We start from the raw sequence: 4,950 nt of genomic DNA on the forward strand, positions 1-4,950 counted from the left end.
GGGACGCGGGTTCGTGCCCCGGTCCGGGAAGATCCCACATGCCGCGGAGCGGCTGGGCCCGTGAGCCATGGCCGCTGAGCCTGCGCATTCAGAGCCTGTGCTCCGCAACGGGAGAGGCCACAACAGTGAGAGGCCCGCGTACCACAAAAAAAACAAAAACGAAACAAAAAAAAACATGTATTAGATAAAATGCATCCAAAATGAACTTGCTCTCCACCCCAGACTGCTGTTCTTCACTTCTAGTCTCACAGGTCAGAACTCTGCTAACGGGTGTCAATGACCCCACCTCCCAGATATCTCTGGACTCCACCCGTCCATCCATCCATGCTGCCACTCCTAGATTCAGGTCCTTGCTATTTATTTCCTGCACTACTGAAACTGATCTCCCAGATTGTCTTCCTAACTCTAGTCTTATTTGCTAAATGAAGTCAAAGTGACTTTTCTAAAACACATATCTGATCATACCACTCCTCTGCTTAAAAACCTTCCATGGCTCACAGTTTTCTGATGGAAGTCATTAGAATGGTGTCAAGGCTCCTCACCTTTGACCCCTGTCTGCAATTCTGGCATCACTGTACCCTCTTCGTAAGCATCCACTTTGCCTGCATATTGAGCTACTTGGCAGCCCCCTACATGTACCTCTTGTTTCCTTCCTCTGTGCCTTAGCACATGGTGTTCAAAAGTCAGAGATGATTAGAAAAAGGTATTCCAAATAGAGAATCCAGCAAAAGAGCAAAGGCACAGTGGACAGTCAGGGTAAACAATGTTTAGGAAAGCATTTATACAGAGTAAAAGAAATAAAGAATCAAAGAATTGTGCATTTAAAACTACTGTAAGAAACAGCCAGTAGACCAGTTAGGGTAGGACATAGTTTCTACATGAGAGGATTTGAAGATGAGGGAATTGGGGAGGATAAAGGAAAATTATTGAAGGTTTTTGGAAAAGAGAGTGATATGAGCAGAGTTGTTGGCTGGTTGTATCATATAGATTGAGCTGCACAGAGAAAGGATTGGAAACAAGTTAATAGGTTAGGAGCCAGTTGGGATAGTTTAGGGCCACTGATTAGAGGATAGACAAGGGCTCATCCTTAAAGATGGTAATGAAGTGTGTTTTCATATTCCACTGAATAAACTAAATATTTGAATTTTTCCCTTTTAAAGTGCATCAGTTTGAAAGCCTCCTACTGTTTATCCAGTATACATGTATGGAAGTTATAAGTTGGATGGGAATTTATCACTTAATTTAAAATTGGTACATATTTAATCATATATTGTTTAATCTATATACATAATGTGCCCATTGTTTACAGTCATGAAGCATTAGGAATGTTGACATTTACATTTAAGAATCTAATGAAGAGGATGAAATTCTAATAAATCTCCAATTTAGTTTAAAAAATTTGTGACAAATCTGTAATTTGGCAACCATCTAATGAAAATTCTTATATAGTGAAGCAAGATCTTGTAAAAAAAAAAAAGATAGCAATGATCATATTCCTCTTATGATTTCCTTGGTTGGGAATGGAGCCTATTTCCAGCCAAAGTGTGTTACTTGCCCATTGCATCCTGAGAATTTATCTTTCATCTTGTTATTTACAGTCAAAACTCAAAAATATAAAAGTAATCCAGCTGAATTTTATAAAGGCAAGGACTTCAAATAGTGAAAGCATTTTAGAATCCATTGTTAATATTGAAACACATAGTCAAATTTCAATGCAATTTTAATATATGCTCCCAACCGAAATGTTAGCAGGACTCCTAGAGATGAATGAGAAACTGACTTTTGATTCAGTTCCCCTGAACTGAGTTCATAAATGCCCTTGGATCAGCCCCTATTAGACTAGGTTGAGAGTACTTAATGTCCTGTGCTCTGTGGTCTTATGCGGTATGTTGATAACCTTGGGAGAGATGGGGTCACTGTGGGCCAGGTTCACACTCAGTGAGTCTACCTGTGGTAGACTATGCTGCCAGCCTTGATCTTCCTGGAGGAAATAGTTATCTTCCAGAAGGTGTGATATGACTCAATCAAATATCGGCAAACCTGAGCTCCCAGGTGGGGACCCTACCCTATGCTAGGGGGTGTTGGTGATTACTCTACTGTGTATCTTGACTGTCCTGGCTTCCTTCAATATCCTTTGCTATAGAAACCCTGTTTGACTTATCCATGTCGTAGCTGGGTCAAGCCTTTCTGTCAATCTTAGACTACTATCAACATAGCCAGTATAGCGGTTGAGCATTATAATGTCATTTAAAAATATTTGGGTTGAATCATGCTGTCTCCTAAAGAATTAGCTTAAAATAAATTTAGTGGTCATTTGTTAAATGGTAAGAAGTAAAGGTTTGTCTTCATATTTTGAAATTTTAAGTGCATTAAAATCAATATATTTATCTAAAATAAAAATACACAAAGCAAAAGTGGTTATTTAAAGTTCTTATGGGGATAGACAGAAATTATTTAGAATATAAAGTGTTTATAATTCAAAAAGTTGGGAAATGCTGGCCCAAGAGAAATGCAATCATATCCTGAACTAGACTGTTCTTGATGGGAATTGAAAGGAGAACATGAGAGAAAGAGATCTTTCCATCACTTCCAAATGTCACAAGTACCTAATGGAACATCCAAGGGATGATTCCACACAGGTAATTAGCGAGACTCCAAAATTCTTCCATATATTTTTTGTACAGAAGCAGTGCTAACTGCAAAATTGTCATTGTGTACTCAGCCCGATGCAGACAAAGCAAAATGCTGCTCTTACATGTCTGATGTGCCTGCTGTCCTAAATATGATTTCAGTTTCAGGGTTTTGACAGGAATAACCAGCATTGATATAATATTATCGATATGCATTATAATAAATTATTTGCACCAGGGCTAAATGTATATCCAACCTTCATGCTTTTATCCACTTTTAATACTTTATAAGAGTTTATGAAAAGTTTGAAACTATCATTTTAAAATAAGAAAAAAGTGAATATACCAGTTAACAAAAGAATATTTTGCAAAGTTAAACTTTATATATTTTAGGGTTGCATAAATTGGCCTTTCAGAGTAGAAAGATCAGAAATTGGTAGTTCCACCTCTGTGAGGACCTGAGAGTCTAATCAATAAATGTAAAAATTTCACACTTTTGCTTCACTTAGAACTAGAGATTCTATTTAAAATGCTCTTAGAAAAATTTTCTTTCTTTCTTTTTTTTTCCTGGAAATAAGACCTAGGTTGTAGAAAACACTCCAGCTAATGTTCAGTCCCTGAAAGCAAAAACCTCTCACTAAGGACAGTGATATGAGATATATCATGTCTCCTGATGAACAAAAATCAGATTTTTACCTTTAAGATGGGAGAATGGGCAGTGGGTACTCGTAATAGTGGAAAGAGGACAGCAGCTAATGACTAAGTATTTTAATGACAAAATGTACCTGTTAGAGCTGGACTGAGAGCTGGACTCAGAAGTGACAAACCCTATAAAAGCCATTAGCCACTCAAAATTAACATCCCTTCTAAATCTTTGGAAGGGACTAGAAGAGTAAAAAGCCTGATTCCATCTTTCTAAATAGGATATTTCCCCTTAGAGGGGACTGAAAAATTCAGAATCAATCTGGGAACCAACCATGGCTTGTAGTTTCAGGGTGGAGGAGAGTAGAATGTGGAATGTTTGCAGTCCCTCCTGAAATTAAGTGGGATGAAACCCAGCCTTATCCTGTTGTGTCCGCACAAATGCTTCACGAAACTTTGCCACTTTATCTAATGTTCCACCTTGGCTGGAGAAATGCTACATTATCTCAGTCATTCATTCATGTTTCCTATGTCTCTGTTTTCACTTAAAAAGGATGTCTGACCCATTGGTAATTTTCCTATCTGGTTTCACAGTCCTTCTCCACTTTAGAGTCATTCAGAAATCTTTATACATCAGATTACTATAGCACTAATTGGACTTTTGATCAGTATAGCAGATTGATCTTACCTGATTCTGATTGCCCACACTAAAAAGAGAAATACTGGATAAAATATTTTAGAACATGTATTTAAGCCATAAATGACATAGAGAGGTTTAAAAGCAAGATAGGGAGATTTCTAGGCTCCAGAAATGAGCTAGGACTCTCTAGTTTTGAAAGGAGTTGAATCTGCATGGTCCACGTATCAGGTGCGGGGATAGAATCTTTAAAGGAGACTGGAAGTCATTGCTCACCAGCTTGGCATTATGACTGAAAGTGAGCTGTCCACTCTAGGCCAACAGAGTGAAAAAAAACACTGAAACACCAGGACTTCCATGTGTGGATGTGAGGGCACATCTATGAATGTTTTATCATGGCCCTTCTCTGGGGACTCCAGAGAGATTTGATCTTACAATCCCAATATCAGCTCCATAACAGCTTCCAGAAAATTTCATTTACCCTCTATTCCCCGAGATGTGCCATTTCATGTGTACCTTTCTGTCTTCAAACTTTTTTAAAAACCATGCAGCTCTAACCCTATCAAAACCTTTCCTTGGATAGTCTACGACCATTATAACTTCAAATGTTGTTTCTGCCCTGTTTTCTTCCCCTTCTGGGCCTTCAGTCATATATATGATGGATGTTTTTTTTTTAGTTAAAAAAGTCTGTATATCACTTATACCCTTTCCGGTATTTTTCATTGTCTTTGCTCTTTTTGTTTCTGCTTATGTATTTTCAACTGACCTATTTTCTTTTTCTTTTTTTTGTGAAGAAACTACAATTATTTTTATTGAAAAATGTGAAAGTGAAACATTTATTGCATTTTTTAAAAAACATCTTTATTGGAGTATAATTGCTTTACAATGTTGTGTTAGTTTCTGCTGTGTAACAAAGTGAATCAGCTATAGGTATACCTTTATCCTCATATCCCTTCCCTCTTGTGTCTCCCTCCCACCCTCCCTGTCCCACCTCTTTAAGTGGTCACAAAGTGTGGTCACAAAGTACCAAGCTGATCTCCC

The sequence above is a fragment of the Physeter macrocephalus genome, chromosome 19 (assembly GCF_002837175.3).
Source record: "Physeter macrocephalus isolate SW-GA chromosome 19, ASM283717v5, whole genome shotgun sequence".
NCBI classification, from domain to species: Eukaryota; Metazoa; Chordata; class Mammalia; order Artiodactyla; family Physeteridae; genus Physeter; species Physeter macrocephalus.